Here is a 20,416-nt window from a genome sequence, read left to right on the forward strand (position 1 = left end):
ACACATCTCACCATGTTAAGCAGTGGATGTGGCCCTAAAATAAGACATGCCGCATTATCACAGGATGTCTACGCCCCACAGCAGTAGAGAAAACATCTGGGCATCACCTGGGCAACGTCCTTGCAGATGGCCAATTCTCTCATATCAGAAGTGATTTGCAATTTCTCAAGTCACTCCTGACATGGAAAAAAACCAGTGGAGAAATTATACTGTTTAGCTGGCATTGCACAACTTGACATCCGCCGGGAAGTAGCAGCCAATAATGAAAGGACTAAGGCAGTGACATCTCCAGCCCATCTTGTTCGGTTATCAGCCAGCACGCCAACGCCTTAAATCAAGAAATAGTTTTCTAAGATCTGCAGAGACACTCCCAGGAACACCTCAGCAAGTAAAAGTCCAAAAGTGGCAGGCTAAAACATGGAACCTTAATCAGTGGCTGATACCGAATGAGACTCCCTCCTGGGCACACAGAAGACTAGGCGACTTAGAAGGCACTGAACAGACTGCGCTCTGGCACCACGAGGCGCAGAGCTAACCTTACGAAATGGGGCCACAAAGTGGAGTCCACAACATGCAAGTGTGGAGAAAAGCAAACCAGAGGCCACCGAATACAACGCAGCCTGAGCCCTGCCACATGCACAATGGAGGACCTTCATATAGCAACAACAGAGGCACTCCAAGTGGCTAGCTACCTGTCAAAGGATATTTAGTAATAGTAATACATTTATTGATTAGCCCTTAGGCTATATCACAGTACCAAACCAAACAAAAAGGCTTGATAAAACATGATTACACTCCATATAGTAAGTTAAATAAAACACTTATAAATATGATAAAAACTCTCTATATACATCACGTGACATTTAGTCTAATGCCAAGTTTTTAACTTTGTATTGTGTTTTTCAATACATTACAACCGTGCCCTCGGTTCGCTTCTGACACGATAAATAAATATTATTATTTTACTGACACAAAAACACAGTATGGCAGAGCGAATGAGATGTAGATGCTGGATTTCGTATCGCAAAATCACAAGTTGAACGCTTCCCAAGCATTTAGGACGGTGTGATGTATTTTCAAATGATGCGCGCAGACCCAAGTAAGGTGGCCTTTTGCACTTACTAATAGTATTATTAAGGAACCCTGGTGGCGAAGTGTGTTAAAGCACTGAGCTGCTGAACTTGCAGACCAAAAGGTCCCAGGTTCAAATCCCGGGAGTGGAGTAAGTGCCCACAGTTGCTCCAGCTTCTCCCAACCTAGCAGTTCGAAAACATGCCAATGTGAGTAGATCAATAGGTACTGCTCCGGCGGGAAGGTAACGGCGCTCCATGCAGTCATGCTGGCCACATGGACCTTGGAGGTGTCTATGGACAACGCCGGCTCTTCGGCTTAGAAATGGAGATGAGCACCAACCCCCAGAGTCAGACATGACTGGACTTAACGTCAGGGGAAACCTTTACCTTTACTAATAGTATTATTAGGAGCCCCCTGGTGGCGTAGCTGGTTAAACCACTGAGCTGATGAACTTGCTGACCGAAAGGTCAGCGGTTCGAATCCAAGGAGCGGGGTGAGCTCCCGCTGTTAACCCCGGCTTCTGCCAACGTAGCAGTTCAAAAACATGCAAATGTGAATGATCAATAGTTACCGCCTCTGGCAGGAAGATAATGGCGCTTCATGCAGTCATGCCAATGGCTAAATGACCTTGTCTACGGACAACGCCGGCTCTTCGTCTTATAAATGAAGACGAACACCACCCCCAAGAGTCAGACACAACTAGACTTAATGTAAAGGGGGAAACCTTAACCTCTATTATCATTATCATCATCATTATTATTGGGTGTCTCTATGCAGCCACCCCAGGGCCTTCACCTCCAAGTTCGGCCCTCCCTGCTTCCCTCCCAATGGCATGGAGAGGCCCTCCCTCCCCTCCCCAAAGGCCCCAGAAAAGGCCACAAGGGCCCAGGCCAAAGGAAAGGCGGCTCCTAGCCTCCCTTCCCCCCTCCGCCGGCTTCCCAAGACTTCCCCTCCAGAGTCCAGAAAGACAGACAGACAAGCGGGGTTCCCCTAGTGCACGCTTAGACGTCATACAGCCCCCTGCTCCCCTCAATCACATTTGACACAATTTGTGGAGAGTGTGGGAGTCAAGGCCCCCCCCTCCAAACCGTGCCGGGGGGCCTTATAATAACCGCAGCCCGAGCAAGACACCTGAGGGAGGAAGGAGTGGGCAGCCACCCCCCGCGTAAGGCGCCCACGAGGCCTCCACGCCGCGCGGGGGACACGAGGAAGTTGGGTGGGAGGGGGAGGGGATCCCTTAAGGAGACTCTCGCCCAGCCCCCAACCGCAAGGCAAGGCAAGGCAACCAAGGCCACTCACCCACTCAATGGCTGGCTTTCTCGCGCGCTCACTCACCTCCCTCCACGAAAGGTCCCCTCAGGGAGGCGGTGCCTCAACTCGGGTGCCCCCCAATAATAGTGATGGTGATGTTGATGAAGAAGCGCCGCCCCCAGGGACAGGCGCCCTTTGGCGGGTGGGACACTCTCCTCCGCCGTCTTTTTCCTCCCCAAAGCGTGGAGGCAAAGCTTGGCAAGATCCAGCCCGGCCCTCCTCCTCCTCCTCCTCCTCCTCTTCTTCCCCCCACACACAAAAGCTCCAGAGGAAGTCCCCGAGAGTGGGGAAGCGGGGGAAAGTTTTCTGGGGGCGAGATGGCGGTCAGGAGGTGCAGCCGACACCGCTCACTCCTTCCCTCGCAGTTTGTGTGTCTTTGGGAAGTGTGTGTGTGCTGTGTATGTGTGTGCAAGTCAGCCAAGGGAGAGGCTTCCCCCAGAGATGGCAGGCAGGCAGGCAAGCAGCAGAGCTCCTCATCACAACCAGGGTGCCACCAACAAGACCCATCCAAGGAAGGAAGGAAAGGGGGGGGGGGTTCTTAGAGACACCCAATGGGTCTGGAAATCAGTATATTGATCCTAAGTAAAGGGCTGTGCGGGTGTGTGCGCTCTCTCTCTCTCTCTCTCTCTCTCTCTCTCTCTCTCTCTCTCTCTCTCTCTCTCTCTCTCTCTCTACTTTGCATTAAAAAATACCTGGCACCTCCAAGAGCAGCCCCTCTTCTCCCTTTCTTCCCCAGCCCTGTGTCCTGAAGTAACTCCTTAGTCACTTTTAAGGATTATTATGGAGACTAGGGACCTCATCGCACTAGAGCAGTGGTTCTCAACTTGTGGGTCCCCAGATGTTTTGGCCTTCATCTCCCAGAAATAATAATAATAACCCATCCCATGTGGGGGCAGCTCACATGGGAACCAAGCCCAGCAATACACAATAAAAAAAACAATCGCATAAATACATGTATATAAATAATAATAATAATAATAATAATAATAATAATAATAATAATAACTTTATTCTTATATCCCGCCCCATCTCCCCGGAGGGACTCTGGGCAGCTCACATGGGAACCAAGCCCAGCAATACACAATAAAATACAATCACATGAATACATTAATATTTATTATTATTATTATTATTATTATTATATCCCACCCCATCTCCCTGGAGGAACTCTGGGCAGCTCACATGGGGACCAAGCCCAGCAATACACAATAAAATACAATCGCATAAATACATTTATATAAATAATAATAACAACAACAACAACTTTATTCTTATATCCCGCCCCATCTCCCCGGAGGGACTCTGGGCAGCTCACATGGGAACCAAGCCCAGCAATACACAATAAAATACAATCACACAAATAAATACATTTAAAACATATAAACATAAAAATCATAAAATATATAATACATTAAAACATACTAAATCCTAACAGCTGGTAAACTGAATGGGATTTCTGGGAGTTGTAGGCCAAAACACTTGGGGACCCGCAGCATAAGAACCACTGCACTAGAGCTTGGATCCACTTTAGATCCACTTTAATTTAAGGAAGGGGTTTTAAACAGCTCAGCCAGATACCAAACTGCAGTTTGGGCCACAACAAACTGCAAACCCCAGAATTCTGCAGGAGGCAGAAACCGGATTTATAGTGGATTCATGCTCTAGTGCAGACATGGGCAAATTTGGGTCCTCTGGGCTGTTAGGAATTATGGGAGTTGAAGTCCAAAACATCCGGAGGGCCCAAGTTTGCCCATGCCTGCTCTAGTGTGATGAGGTTTAGTGCCACTAAAAGCAAAACAGTTCTGCCTTCCTTCTGTTCCCCCAGACTTGTCAAATCCTCACTCAGTGGAGTCAGCAAAAATATATATACATATAATAATAATAATCTATTTATATCCCGCCATCATCTACCAGAGAGGGGATTATACTGTGTGTGTGTGCGGGGGGGGGGGGGGGAGGAGATACCCTGCACATACACAGGGTGTCCCAAAAATCAGCATACATGGGGAAAGTGTAACCAAAGGCACTTACAGTGACAAAATACACATTACAAAATGTTACAAAATATTATCTTTGTATTGGATATCTGAAAGTATAATGTGTGTGTGTGTGTGTGTGTGTGTGTGTGTATACATACATATATACACATATATGCACACATATAAAATTCTAAAATATTTACAATGTTAAAAATATAATATAATGTGAGTTTGTTATTTTTTCTTATGTATGGAGACTTTTGGGACACCCTGTGTAAGTATATATGTGGGTGCATGCATATATGTGTGTGTGTGTATAGGGCAGGCAAGGGCAAGTTACCGGCTGTTAGGAATTGTGGGAGTTGAAGTCCAAAACACCAGGAGGGCCGAAGTTGGCCCATGCCTGCTCTAGTGTGATGAGGCAGCTGGTTTGGTGCCACTAAAAGCAAAACAGTTCTGCCTTCCTTTCCTTCCCCCACACTTGTCAAATGCTCACCCAGTGGAGTCAGCCAAAATGTATATAGATATTATAATAATAATAATCTATTTATATCTTGCCATCATCTCCCAGAGGGACTCGGGGCGGCTCACAGAACACTCAAGGTATAACATGTAAAATATAACAACTGCAGAACAAAACATGGACAGTAAACAGTCAACATCATAAATTCACAGTATCCCTTAGTGAAACGATAACATACAGCAATTGCTATAGGTAAAACAGTAGTATTCATATATGTTTAACATGTTTATTTTAAAAGCACACCTCACATCCATATCTGGAGTGTTGTTTTTCCCCCCAATATCGATATTATTTCCACATACAGGCAATCTCTATAGGAAAGGATAGGAAGGGATGGGGGTGGGGAAGGGAATCTGATTACAGGAAATGCAAAAATTAGGTTCTTACCAGATGCTTAGCAATAAATGTCGCTCATACATACAGATAAATATTGCAGGCACACATACATATAGATATCATGCGCACACACAAGTATATATCCTGCACAAAACTCCTCTCTAAGCAGTCAGGCAATGAATGTCACAATATCCATGCTCTGTTATTTTTAATCCCAATTTCTAAAAAGTTCTTTCAGAAAGTCCTAAACCAAACTGGTGTCTTTTTTTCACAATCTGACCTGATCAAGGTTCTCAGAAGACACAGTTTATGCTTTTCTAAATCTGTAATTATATAATTAGGAGTTCACCTATCAAAAGCAGGTTACTACCCATAATATTTATATCCCCTCTGTACTTTATTTGTGATTTATAAACATTGCTGCTCTGAAATAATTATAGCACATTAAAATATGGACTTACACTGTCTCCATAATTGTGATTCAGCAGAATAGGGTTTTATTACATATGAGCTGCCATTCAACCCTAGAAACAGATGTTGATGTCCTTTTGTCTCGAATTAGCCTTTCCTTTCCTTATTTTTCTCTAGGCTTGTACAGCTTTCATACAGAGCTATAACATTCAATCGCGAGAGGGAGAGGGGAAAAAAGGGAGCAGTACAAAAAGCAATGCAAGTAAATGATGCAACATTGCCCTGGTTACATGTGCTTTCCATCCCCCAACCTCTTACTGGTGAGAGTGCTGTGTTTTTTCCGCCTGCAGGGTCACATTGTGGCTGATTGATTCTCCTTTCGCCTTGCTCAGTCATTCAGATTTGGAAAGTAAATAACAAGTTGACATCATTACAGCTCTCTGCATTACTGTGACACATTCCTCCGCTACCATGCACTCCCGATGAGCTGCGCAGCAAAAAAGCGCCTGCTCATTTTAACCATGGAATGTGTTGATCTAGCAGGCAGCCCTGTTCCTGCCAGGTACATATGTATGTGCCTACAAGTTGCTTGTTGATTTATGGTATTATTCTTGGGGGGCCTCAAGTCCTTTCTTGAGGGGAGGTGATCCTATCATGGGGGTTTCTTGACATGATTTGTAAGGTGCCTTTGTCTTCCTCAGAGACACTGATTAATCCAATGTCATCCAGTGGATTTCCATGACCAGAATCGTAGTCCAACATCTAAAAATTTATACCACATCACTAATAGTGACTTCATGATTTTATAAGGTTTTTAAAGGTGGTTTTGCCAGTTCCTTCTTTTGAAATATAGCCCAAAGTACCTGGTACAGCCAAAAACCCCAATGGCGCAGCGGGTTACACCGCTGACTGCTAAACTTGCTGACCGAAAGGTTGGTGGTTTCTAATCTGGGGAGTGGGGTGAGCCCCAGATTCTGCCAACCTAGTAGTTAGAAAAAATGCAAATGTGAGTAGATCAATAGGTACCCGTCTGGCAGGAAAGTAATGGCGTTCCATACAGTCATGCTAGCCACATGACCTTGGACGTATCTACGGACAATGACGGCTCTTCGGCTTAGAAATGGAGATGAGCACCAACCCTCAAAGTCAAACACAACTAGACTTAATGTCAAGGGAAAACCTTGACCTTTACCTACCTGGTACAGCTAGCCTTCAGATTCATGAGTGTACATCCTCAGATTCAATCAAATATGGTGTTAAAATATTCAGAAAACTGCACTGATATGTAGGTATACCCAGCTCTAGCCTCCTGCCATTTCATAGATATTCAAGGTCTCTCCAGCACTCATTTGAGTTGTTTTATATAAAAAGATGACATTTTACTATGCCTCTGTATATAACAAGATTTGAGCATCCATGGATATGATCATCTAAAACAGTCCCAGAACCAAAACCCAGCGGATCCCAAAGCCAATTGGTTTATTGACAGAATCCCATCCAAGTACTAATCAGCGTTAACCCTGCTTAGCTTCCAAGATCAGACAGGCTCTGATGCCTTTGGTATTTAGGCTGACCCCTACTCCTGCTACTGAACTCAATGGAGCTTAATTTAGAGTAAGGACAAACACAACTGCACTGTTACTGTTTGTGGGAAGACACCGAAATGTTTTAAATAGTCTTAAACTAAGACATTCGAATAACTATATGTACATTATTATAGACCTTAGGAGTTTCGTTCAGCTAGCTATAATCATATTTACTCTCCAGTAATTCTGATATCACTGGAATTTGCTTCTAAAGAAGCATGTCTAACCTTACAAGGGTGTGACTGAAATATAGCTTGGACAAATATTAACCGTACTATATATAAATACTATAGTATCTTTTGACTGATTTATGCATGCTGAAACACCCTTGTGGAACAATCTGCTGGTTGCAGCCATAGGAACAAAACAAGGTGGCTGCGGGCAGGATTGCAGAGTATCATGGAAGGCTGAAAAGGCCTTTTGGCTCCTATATCATTTCCTTTACATTACAATGGTGACCGGCATACTGAAGGAAGATATTAAATACTTCTCCAACACTATTCCCTTTTTTAGTTATCAGAGCTATATTCACACAGAAAGAAAGAGCATTAGAAATGTCTTTACAAGTTTAGGAGGAGCCTTCCCTGTCCACCGCCCTCCATCCAATCCGTCCAGTTTGCATTTTATGTCTGGAGACCATGTGATTACATCTCCTTCTGAAAGAGAATCCTTTGGGGAGAGGCTTTTAAGGGGTGGCAACATGGTGTGGCACAGTTGGTGAATGACAAAGGAAGCTATTCCCTAAAACAGGGATGGGAAAACTACTACCATCCAGATTGTTATGAATTTCATCACCCCCCCCCCCCCCCCGAGAATGCATTACGGTAAAATAGAATGGTCAAAAGGGGAAGTTTCTGATTCAGAAAACAGAGAATTCACCACAATCAAGTTCTTACAGCAATAATGTTTCATTCTTCAATGCCATCATACTGATATGAGGACTTCCCACATTATTTACTGTTCGTTGTTGTGGGAGTTTTCAAGTCATTTATATCTTACAGTTACCCTATCATAAGGTTTTCTTGGCAGAATTTGTTCAAAAGAGCCTTTGCCCTTTTTTGTAGCTAACAAGAATGTAATAAACCTAAGGTCTCCCAATGTGTTTCCACTGGCAAATAGGGATTCAAATCTGGGGCTCTCAGTGTTCTAGTCCAACACTATATCTACATTGTACCACGTAGAATCATGTGTCACATGGTGTGGCCTCTGTTCCTGCTCCTGTATTTGTGTGGTGGTGCTGCTACCCATGAATCCATTGTAAACAATGAAGGAAACCACATTTGCCTTTATATGAACAGACATTCCAGGGCTGATCTGTGACCTTCTCCTACCTTAGCTGGGAGAAAAGAAGGCATTCTCCATCCCATTGCCTGGGAAACAATTAACCAGATTGATAGCTGGATATTATTTCAATTCTGAACTTGAAAATTTAGTTTAGGACAGTGATTTCTAAACTTTGGCCCTCCACTTGCTTTGAACTTCAATTTCCAGAAGTCCCAGCCATCTTGGGTAAAGGACAGGAATTGTAGGAGCTAAAGTCCAAAGCATCTGAAAAACTAAAGCTTGAGAAACACTGGTTTAGGAGATGAGATGCAGCGGCATAATGCATAATATCTCTGTCCTCCATCTCACTTCAATTCCCTAGCAGTTGTCTCACTCAGCCTGTAGGAAAGCCGGATCTGAAGCTTTTCCTGTGTCATAATATCTCATCACAAAAAGTTCCAGGCATTGCAGATGTGCCACATGCCCAAGTTCAAGGACATGCCCATGAAGTCAGGACTTATTCATGTAGCTTCTTCTTCTGAGTTTTTGATATACATCAGCGGTTTGGCTTCTAGGAAGGCGATGTGGAAATTCCTTCTTCTGGAATCCTTCTATCAACTTATTCAAGTATTCTGGGGCAGTGTGGGATTTAGACATGAGGAAGTTGGATTTGTGCTGTACTGGTAAAGCCAGGGTTTATTTCAGGCTTCTAGAAAAGCTGCATGAAAAGAATGCTTCTAGTGATGGCAGTAATTCCCCGTCAGAGCCTCCAGGCTGAAAATCTGTGAGGGCTTTTGACATATGGTTGGCAGCAATGTGAATCCATAACATATGGTGTCAGCAGTAGAATCTGTGACACCCACATTATTTAAAATTAGACCCTTCAAAACCTTAAAATGTCTCTTTGTATGCTTAAGTAGAAACACAATCATAGCTCAGTGTACATGACGTTTGCAACAGATTTTTTAAAGGCCAAATTAACTTATCAGTTGAAATGTGCTCAATGGCTTACAGGAAAGTATAAGCAGTGGAGAAGGGGAATCACATGCTTCAGCATTACAAACCACATTTGCAAAAGAGCACAAAGGAATGCCGAGAAACAGCAGCTTGAGAACTTACTGCCAATAACAAATTGTCATGACATAACGCAGACCCAGCCAATAATATCTGAATCCAACCCTGTCAGGGTTTATTATTTTTGAAAAAGGAAGTACATAGATGGTTAAATTAGTGGGCATATTCTTGACGTTTTCACAAGGATAGCCAGCTAGGAGACACATGGGAATAGCCTAATCTCCTATTATCTTCCCTAGCCGTATGTTTCTAGTATATATATTAAAATAAACATGATACCAGTGCCCAATTGCCAGAGTAACAACCAGACTAGCCATTGGAGATTTCTTTCAGCATAATCTCTCATGCAAAAGATTCAACATAAAATGTGTAAAAATGAACAGGAAACATGTGCTTGATCATATTCTAAGAATCCCCTTTTTAATGGCCCTGCTTTATTAAACAAGAGTGATGGATAAAAAGAAAGCTCCAGAACCCCTTGATTAAAAAACCTGAGGTGGGCGAAAATTGTGGAGCTGCTTTCATTCTTGGTGATTTGAAGTGTTCTGTACTAAATAGGTCTCATACTTCCATCTACCATCTAATTAATCTTTACAGAGTATTGTTATATTTACATATTGTTTCTGCCATTCACAAACTTACATTTATTTAAGGGTAAAGGCAAGAATATTTATTATTAGTCATCCAGTAATCTTCGTTTTCTGGGTAACATACAATTTGAGCAAATGAGAGGAAATGTATAGCAGAAAAATACATACACACTTAGGCCCCTTCTATACTGCCAAGTTATCGAAGAAGAAAATCCACATTATCTGATTTGAACTGTCTTATCTTAGCCTCCACTGCCATATCATCCAGTTCAAAGCAGATAATGTGGATTTTATATGGCGGTACAGGGCCCCTTCTACACTGCCATATAAAATCCAGATTGCCTGCTTTGAGCTGGATTATATGGCAGTGTAGACTCATATAATCCAGTTCAAAGCAGATAATCTGGATTATATGCTTTGGTAATCTGGAATATATGTCAGTGTAGAAGGGGCCATAGTGGAACAAAGTGTGAGGGTTTGTAAAAGAGGCACCATGATGTGGTGAGCTGACTGGAAAGGGCATGTGGCGACAGCTGATTGGCTGAGCCAGTCAGGAGCCTGAATTCCGATGCTGAGGCAAATAGGAATGATTTAGGTAAGGAGAGATTTCAGTGTAGAGGAAAGAAATGCATTTAAAACACAGGGCCCTTCCACACAGCCATATAACCCAGAATATCAAGGCAGAAAATCCCACAATATCTGCTTTGAACTGAGTTATCTGAGTCCACAGTGCCAGTTCAAAGCAGAAAATGTTGGATTTTATTCAGTTGTGTGGAAGGGGCCACTGTTATATACAGTAGAGTCTCACTTATCTAACATAAACAGGCCGGCAGAATGTTGGATAAGTGAATATGTTGGATAATAAGGAGAGATTAAGAAAAAGCCTATTAAACATCAAAATAGGTTATGATTTTACAAATTAAGCACCAAAACATCATGTTATACAACAAATTTGACAAAAAAGTAGTTCATTACACATTAATGCTATGTAGTAATTACTGTATTTACGAATTTAGCACCAAAATATCATGATATATTGAAAACATTGACTACAAAAATGCATTGGATAATCCAGAACGTTGGATAAGTGAGACTCTACTGTATTAGCAAATTTGTGACCTGGAGAATAAAAATGTACCTGTCTGATGTTTCTTCTTCTACCTCCTCCTCCTCTTCCTCCTGCTCATGTGCCTTGAAATTGTGTTCAACTTATGACGATCTTAAGGGGCCCTTCCACACAGCCATATAACCTAGAATATCAAGTAAGATAATCCACAGTATCTGCTTTGAACTGGGTTATCTGAGTCCACATTGCCATATAATCCAGTTCAATCTGAATGTTATACAGTTGTGTGGAAGGGGCCAAGGTATGGTTTTCTTGGCAACATTAGTTCAGGGGGCGTTGTCATTGCCTTTCTCTGAGGCTGAGAGAATGTGAGTTGCCCACGGTCATCCAGTGGGTTTCTACATTGGAGCCTGATCTCCAGAGTAACAATCCAAGATGGAATCCATTACACCACACTGGCTCTCTCTTTCTAGGTACAGTAGTCTCAAAATAATATCAACAATAAGAAAAGAGAGGGAAAAGTCCCCGCCTTCTTCAACACTTACTTTGTAGTTTGGAGCCTCCGGTGGCGCAAAACTTTAAACCCTTGTGCCGGCAGAACTGTTGACTGACAGGTTGGTGGTTCGAATTTGGGTAGAGCATGTGAGCTCCCTCTGTCAGCTCCAGCTCTCTATGCGGGGACATGAGAGAAGCCTCCCACAGGATGGTAAAACATCAAACATACGGGCGTCCCCTGGACAAAGTCTTTGCAGATGGACAATTCTCTCACACCAGAGGCGACTTGCAGTTTCTAAAAGAAAAAAACAAACGTTGTAGTTTAATTGACTCTTCTCAGTGACCTTTATTTTCTCAATGTAGGAACCTAGAGATGTTCTTATTTGGAAGATTTTCCATGGAATGATTGCATGTTTTTGCATGGCACTGAATCAGTAGCTCCTAGTCAAGAGAGCTGTACAGTATACTCCTTCAAGTCTCAGAGGCCTCTCCATAGCAGTTGCTAGGGAACACAAGCAAGAGGATATGATTATCCTTCTTCCCTGCTACAAGTCTCTTTCGGGGCGGCTTCTGTGGAGGCAAAATGTTGTACTAAATATGCCTTTGCATGGCTCTTCTTCTGCTCTAATGAAGAAATGGGAATTAAATAGCCCACAGGTAGCATCCAGCATGACAAACCATAGCCTGCTCTAGAAATGCCCCAATGACCTCCACTGAAAAAGAATCAATGAAAAAAATCTGGATGACCTCCAGAATCAGCAATTATTATTAAGATAAAGCACAACACTCCTGCACTCTCTTTGCTATCTCCAAACCACACCAAAGGAGGATTTATGTACTATGGAGACAGAAAATCGGATAGAGACTACTTGTGACTCCATCTGAGGCTGCAATATTTCCTGCGCCAGTCATTGTCTGGAAAAGCACCTTAGATTTTGACAGAGGAGACTTATTTGGAGTCAAAAGGCCCTCTCCTCACTGGATGCTTTTGGTTTTCAGATGAACTTTCCAGGAAGGGCCATTTAAAACTGTCATTGTTAAACCACTAGCAAAATCTCTTCTGTTGCTGATTAAGACATTTCCTTGGCTGAAACTGAAATCATACATAAACTTTCCTAGGAGAAAAGCCACACCAAATGCATTCAAACAGGTTTCTAAGTATACAATCATTCCTCCATACTCATGGATTCTCTACCCACAGATTCAACCACCTACAGTTTGAAAACATTTTTTAAAAATCCTGAAAGGAAACCTTGATTTTCCATTTTATATAACAATGGGGCACCATTTTACTACCCCATTGTATATAAAGGGATTTGAGTATTTGGGGATTGCGGTAGCCACATGGGGTACTGGAACAAAACTCCATTGTGTGGGGCAGGGGCCAGATTGTTAGATTGCGACTTATGATATTATGATTCTAGCCTTCACTGAGTGATCACATATAGATGATCACATACCTTGGTCAGTGTCTCTCTTTCAGCCTAAATTATTTCCCTCAACTCTAAGGGGGGGAAGCGTGGAGGAAGAGGGTCATGTACTCTGCCTTGAGCTCACTGGAGTAAAGGTGGGATATTAAGTGTAACTATTACATGGATGGTGAGGCAGTTACGACCTGTGGTCAAGCAAAATGCTTCAAAGTAAGTGGAAATTTGATTTCATTTATCTCTGGTGTGAATATAGCACTTCATATACATACTATGCAACACAGCTTTACAAAAGAAACAGTTTTTCCTTAGTTGACCTGATTGTTGTTGAGGCATTGACTCAATTGTTAAGTTATTCTCAGAGTGCAACTAAAATGCAAAGGGATTAACTTTGAAACTGAACTGTAGGAGTGATTTTATGAAAGTGAAGCAAGAAGGAGGGAAATGATTATAGTTCCAATCAATTCATCCCGCTCAAGTCTGAAGGGGAAAAAAACTTAACAAGATAATTGTTATTGCTCATAAATGGATTTGTGTGGGAGGCTCATATTCACAGCTTAGTTTTAAGAAATCATCTCTCATTCTTGCTTTTCAACAGTCAGAATTTTTTTTAAAAAAACTGCATTAACAAAGAACCACACATATTAATAATGATAATGACAAACAGATACATGCTTGCTTGCTGTGGTTCCATGCAACACCCCAAAATAAATGGGGGCCTTTTCTGTGTTAATGGAAAAAGAACTGCAAATCATGTAAAAGTAAGTTAATAGAATATCAGAGTTTGAAGCAACCATAAAACTCATTAAATCCAAAGTCCTTTCCTAAGATATGCATGAATCATTCATGGCAGGCTTATAATTTTTGCTTGAGAGACAAGGATCACACCAGCAGATATTTGCTGTTATAAGTACCTTAAATTTAACCTAGTGAAAGAGTACAAAAATTTTGGAGAATGATCCATGTAGAGACACAAAAAATATTGGACAGAAATTTTCCTATGAAGCCTGAATTATATTTATTAGGAATTTCGGACACATCACTAGAATTGAGTACAAATGATGATAAACTTTTTACATATATTTCAACAGCGGCCAGAATAATTCTAGCAAAACAATGGAAAACAGAGCAGATCCCACAGATTGACCATTGGTTGGAGAAAATAGAAGAAATAAAGAATATGGACAAATTAACTTGGTATATGAAAGAAATTAGAGGAAAGCCGATAAAGAAAACGAACTGGGAAAAAGTAGAAATGTATATTCAACAAAAGGTGTAAATGTGAAAAATGAACCGGGATATTGTAAGAAACTTAAATGAAAAGTAATGTACCGAAAAGGGGAAAGAATGGAAGTTTGTTTTGTAGTACCCCTCCCCTTTCCTTCCTTCCCCTATTTCCCTTATGTTTCTATTTCTGTACTACTTATCCCTTTTACCCAGGTTTCTAACTGGAGCAAATTACAGGGCACGTTCAACGCCTCTGTTTAAGGAGCTCCACTGGCTGCCGCTTACTTTCCGAGCCCAATTCAAGGTGCAGGTTCTTACCTACAAAGCCCTAAATGGTTTGGGACCCGCCTACCTTAGAGACCGCATTTCCCCCTATGAACCTGCACGATCTCTTCGCTCGTCGGGGGAGGCCCTCCTCTCGCTCCCACCACCCTCGCAGGCGCGGTTGGTGGGGACGAGAGAGAGGGCCTTCTCTGTCGTGGCCCCCCAGCTTTGGAACCTGCTCCCTAGGGAGATTAGGCTGGCCCCCACTCTCCTCTCCTTCCGGAAAAATCTGAAAACCTGGCTTTTCCGGAAAGCCTTTGATGAGTGACTTTTGTTGGTTTAAGATGCCTGCCTACGTAATAATAGACCCACTGATCTGCCCTCTTATTGTCACTATTGTCATTTATAGTACTTCATTGACTATGTCAATTATGTAACTATCTCCCCCCGACTTGACACATTCACCTTTTGGCCCAGACTTGTGTTTGATATACCTGTTTTACATTTTATCTTGTAAGATTGTCCTTTTCGATTGTTTTACCGATATTGTTGATTTATTGTTGTAAATTTCTGTTTTTGTTTTGATTTTATATTGTGATGTTGGGCAAGGCCCCATGTGAGCCACCCCGAGTCCCTTCGGGGAGATGGGGCGGGGTACAAGAATAAAATTATTATTATTATTATTATTATTATTATTATTATTATTATTATTATTATTATTACCCCCCCACACTGTTACCCCCACTTGTAAACCTTGTTTTATAATGCTTTTGTATGTTATACACTTCCCCCCTTAATAAAATCAATAAAAATTATATTAGAAAAAAAAATTAACCTAGTGTAACCTGATGTTCCAAATTATTTTCATTCCATTTTCTTTTAAAGCAAGCTTTGCCTGAATATACAACGGTCCCACATTCAGATAATTGTTCTATCTGTGTTCTGTCTGCTTTGATCGCAAATCTTCCTAGACATTCAAGCTAGAAGAGTTTCTCAGAATGGTTATCATTTAAGTTGAGATAATAGAATGAGTTTGGTCCCACAGCATGGTTAATATATTTGTACTTAAGAAGGGGCTCACAAGAATCAGGGTGGAAAGGAAAGGGAAAATTAAATGCCAGGAGGCAAACACTAAGGAAATTATATTTCCTGAAGCAATCTTTTTCATCAAGACCAGTCTTGAACAACTTGTCAGATCCATGTCAACTTAGTGTGTGGGAGAAATGCTGTTGAGTAACCAAGGCTGGGAATCCTGGTCATCAGGAAGGAACAATTATTTGAAATGTAACAAAATTAGGTATGAAATTATAGGGCTTTTTAGTGGCACTCCAGTCCGTTTTGAACCTTACTGAAAGCGTTAATCTTGCTAAACTGTTATCCTGTTTTATTGAAAAAATATTTCACAACAATACACATTAAACAAGAAGAGATCACACTCTTGGGGAGGGGTGCTGGAACCCTTTCACGCCCTACAGTTATTATAGTGCTGTGATTCCACTTTAATTGGCATGACTGCAGCCTATGGAATTCTTGTATTCTCAGCCAGAGTAGTCTGAGCTTCACCAGACTGTTGTTGTTAACTACTATCAACTGAACTTTGACTTATGGCAACCCCATAAATGAGAAACCTCCAAGTAACCCTGTCATCAACAGCTCAGTTCAGGTCTTGCAGACCGAGGATTGTAGTTTCCTTGACTCAGTCTGTCCATCTGTAATGTGGTCTTTCTTTTTTCCTAAAGCTTTCCGCATTACTCAGTAATATCGTCACGTGTTTTTATTATGTGTTCAAAGTACAAAGGTTTAATCATCTTGGCTTCCAGGAAGAGTTCAGGTTTATTTGTCTTTTTATCAGTCCATGGTAACCACAGAACTCTTTTTCAGCACCACATTTCTAATGAGTCGAGTTGAAGAAGTCAAATTTGACTTATCGGGTCCCTTTGAATGTGGGTTACCCTATCATCAACAGTGATATGACTTCCCTGACTGAGTCTATCCATCTGGAATGTGGTTTCCTCTATGCCTAATGCCTACTACCTTACCAGGCATTGTTGCATTTAGGGTACCTTCTCATGATATGTCCAAATCATGACAGTTTCAGTTTAGCCATACTGGTTTCCAGGGAGAATTTGGGCTTCATTTGCGGTAGGAACTATTTATTTTATTTTTAGCAGTCCCTGGTATCCATAGAACTCTTTTCCGGTATCACTTTTCAAATAAGTTGACTTTTTGTCTAGCTTCTCTTGGTACATGCTTCTAACATTCCATGAGCAGATTATACATTTTGCTTCTGATCATGTCAACAGCTGAGTCCTTTCAGCTTGAGTCTAGCTATCATTAACCACAGTGCTACTTGCAGTTGATTTCAACTGTGCCCCAGTAATTCATTAATTGTGATCCAACCTGGAAGTGTCATCTTCTGTAACCATATCGTATGTAATTTGGGATGACCTTATCGTAACGTTTCCATAGTAAAAACTTCAAAGGAGGTTTTCCAGTGCCTTCTAAATGTCATTTATTACACATAAAGAAGGAAAAATGTCCTCAACTTGGTGCTATTTCACAAACGCAATTTTGTTATGCCATCAGCCTAAAAATAAACATGTTCAGAAATATCATTAATTATAATGTGTTATTTCCAAGGGAAGTCATCAGTGCTTGCAGCAGAAATACACTGTAATTTCAACTACTTGAGACACTAATCCAAATTGGGAAGACTGTTTTACACAGCTGGAAGATGTAGTCTAAGATCCCCTCCAGTTGAGATTTGGTTTTGTACGTTTCTAAACAATAGAAGTAAGATAGCACTTTGCTTGTTCCCCTGTCTGTCAGGATCATTCAGGTAAGAAATCATTGCAATCCAATTGATGCCATGAGAGGAAGAGTCAAAATGTAACTCTAATTACCTGAAAGCAATGCTTGTTAGTAGCTACATAACAGATATAATATTTGAATTGGATGATTGGGATAATTATATAAAGTATTATGTTGCAAACTTTGTTTTCGCTTTCCACATATTAAAAGGAGCTTCAATGAAGCCACCACAAATTGTGAAGACATGTTATTGACATATGGATGCAATTTTGCATAAACTGCTGCGTAGCAGCTCCCATATCACTTTTTAAAAATCCGTAACATGCCTGTCAGCAGCACCCACCATAGTAGGGCATTTGTTGGCCCCTTGCCTGACCTGGCATTGCTGCCCATTCCTTACACTACTTTTTGCAAAAAGCGTTCTTCACCCCTTCATTCTGGTGTAGAAGATGGACCCTAGGCATTCAAGAGAGTGGACAGCTCAACTTGCAACCTGTTCAATTGCTAGCTAGCAGTGGTTAAGCCTTTCCTCTTCATGAGAAGGAGAAAAACACAATCATCAGGGAAAAGTTGGTGGCTAGCTACTCTTGATCCACTGCTAACTGGCTGAAGGAGAAAATGTTTGTGTGTTGTGATCAGAGCTGGGATCAACTGTCCAGTACAGTTCTACTTCCCACCCCCAATATCTGTATATATTTAGTCTGTAGTAACCAGAGGTGAAAAAAATGCACTGGTGTCTTGCTGTCATTAATAACACATATCCAGTATTCATGGCTTCACTTATCTATACTTCAGGAAATATTCTCCCTTGAAAAGTCTGTGAATCTGTCTATGTCAATGGTTCCCAACTTTTGGGCCTCCAAGTGTTTTGGACTTCAACTCCCAGAAATCCTAGCCAGCTTACCAGTTGTTAGGAACTGTGGGAGCTGAAGTCCAAAACATCTGGCAAATCACAGGTTGAGAACCACTGGTCTAGGCCTTCCAGTGTGATTCTATGCTTCCAGTGCAATTATAATCAAAATACAGGATTTGTTATTATAGTTTCAGTATCCATGGGGAGCCTTGAAACATCTCCCACACAGATACGGGATCATACTGTATTATATCTACTAGATGTACTATTAGACCCAATTGTCAAAAGTAAACTCTGGACTGGAAAATGATTAAAATAGAACCACAGGCTCACAACAGGCATGTCATTCTAGAGCAGTGGTTCTCAACCTGTGGGTCCCCAGATGTTTTAGCCTCCAACTCCCAGAAATCCTAACAACTTTAAACTGGCTGAGATTTCTGAGAGTTTTAGACCAAAACACCTGGGGACCCACAAATTGAGAACCGCTGTTCTAAAGAACCTTGTGGGATTCCCACTTTTCATCATACCAGCAGTTTTTGAGATAGCAGGGGACAAGACATTTCATTCAAATTTCTTGCAACCCGTAGTGTTTCAACTGTAATACTTCTTACCCTTAGGATTGTCCTTTTGGGATTAGAAACTCCCAGAAATCCATGATAACAGAGATTCTGGAGGTTAGAGTCCTCCCTCTTCCCAGAGGATTTTCAGGTTTTTAGCTACTTTAGTGCTACCTTGTCACTGAGAAATATTTACAACAGCTCCAAAAAAGACATTGCTGCTGTTATCTCCATACTTCAGACTGGTGTGTATGTGTATGCTGAGACTGAGATAATGAGGAGCTGCCTAAGCCATTCACTGACTTCAAAACTGAGGCAAGATTATTCCTAGAAACTGTTGTAGTCATACTCTTAGGATGCAATCCAATGCAAACTACATGGGAGTAGATATGAATAGGATTGCACTGTTAGCTATTGCCTGATAGTGCCTATCTTGTAGCCTTTTCCCATGTCACAACATTTACATTTTGTGTATTGAGAGGGTGAACTTAGACACACGTGAGCTAAGGAAAACTGAAGAATAAACCAGGTTAACAGGAGTACAGGGGAATGCTAATCCCTCTTTAATTACATATCAGAAATACAATATCCTGGGGAGAATACATGCTAAAATTTAATCCAGACGAAGAAACAGTAGTGTTTAATCCAGGGGAAGCTTGGATCATGTTTCGGAAAAGTGGTATGTTGTGGAAAATGTTACAATGTTGTGGAAGAAGAAATAGTTTAATAAATACACGGGCTGCTAAGATGGAATGGTTTGTGGCCTGGCAAAGCTTTTCTTTTTAAAGGCCATCCAGGCAAGTCATCCAAAAATATTAAGAGAACCCAGAGTTGGCGGAACATCTCCTGCTGAGATGTATGTGTAAGATAAAGACGGAGAATAAAGAGTGTGTGTATTCATGTAGATAGGCTATTAGTGTCTTTCAGATGTACATTACCATATTCTTTGTCTTTGAGTAGAATAATATTGAGAACAAATGTGTCATCACCTTCAAACTAATGCAGTGTTCTTTTATAGCTTTACACTGTTGTCTAAAAAAAACAAAAAAAACCCACAGCTATGTATTAGTCACAAAATGTTCGGTGCTTATTCAAAGGGGAAAGTAATATTCTCACACTGTAGGTCACCATGTTTTCAGAGCCTCATTGTTGCACTAGTCTGTCCCAAAGTAATGATCCACATCTGTATATAAATTCTCAAAGTTGTGAGTACATTATAAGGCAGCTTTAGAGTACTATTTAATATGTTTAAAATGTGAAAAGAATTCTATGGGGAATAAGGAATAACCTAAATATAAGGCATCTTGTCTTATGTTTGTTGTTCCGCCTTTAAGGATACAAATTATTTCAAGGAGGTTGCCTTATTTCTTCTCATAAGGTCTAAAGTCAATAATATGAGGCCAAGGAAGGATAAAACAACACACAGGGTAGCTATTTTATGTGATATATTCTGAACAAGGCTATTGTTGGCAACCTGGTATCCTCAGCAAACCTCATAAATCCTTATAAATTTGACATGCTGAGTGATGATGGTGGGAACTGAAGTCTGTACCAACAGAAACATCTGGA

The 20,416-nt window shown here is 41.3% G+C and overlaps 1 protein-coding gene across 22 annotated transcripts in view; it reads right to left on the reverse strand.

The window, feature by feature from the left end:
- Positions 1–6,069, reverse strand: part of tbl1x (transducin beta like 1 X-linked) — a 195,495-nt gene extending 189,426 nt beyond the window's left edge. For 8 of the 22 annotated variants that reach the window (XM_062975284.1, XM_062975279.1, XM_062975273.1 and 5 more), the window contains exon 1: positions 5,685–5,904. The gene's annotated coding sequence lies outside the window, so the exon portion shown is untranslated. Of the gene's footprint in view, positions 1–2,373; positions 2,910–5,684; positions 5,905–5,952 lie in introns of those variants that run through there. The other 14 variants (XM_062975287.1, XM_062975277.1, XM_062975272.1 and 11 more) reach the window with 6 other exon arrangements.
- Positions 6,070–20,416: the final 14,347 nt, after the last annotated feature.

The sequence above is a fragment of the Anolis carolinensis genome, chromosome 3 (assembly GCF_035594765.1).
Source record: "Anolis carolinensis isolate JA03-04 chromosome 3, rAnoCar3.1.pri, whole genome shotgun sequence".
NCBI lineage: Eukaryota > Metazoa > Chordata > Lepidosauria > Squamata > Dactyloidae > Anolis > Anolis carolinensis.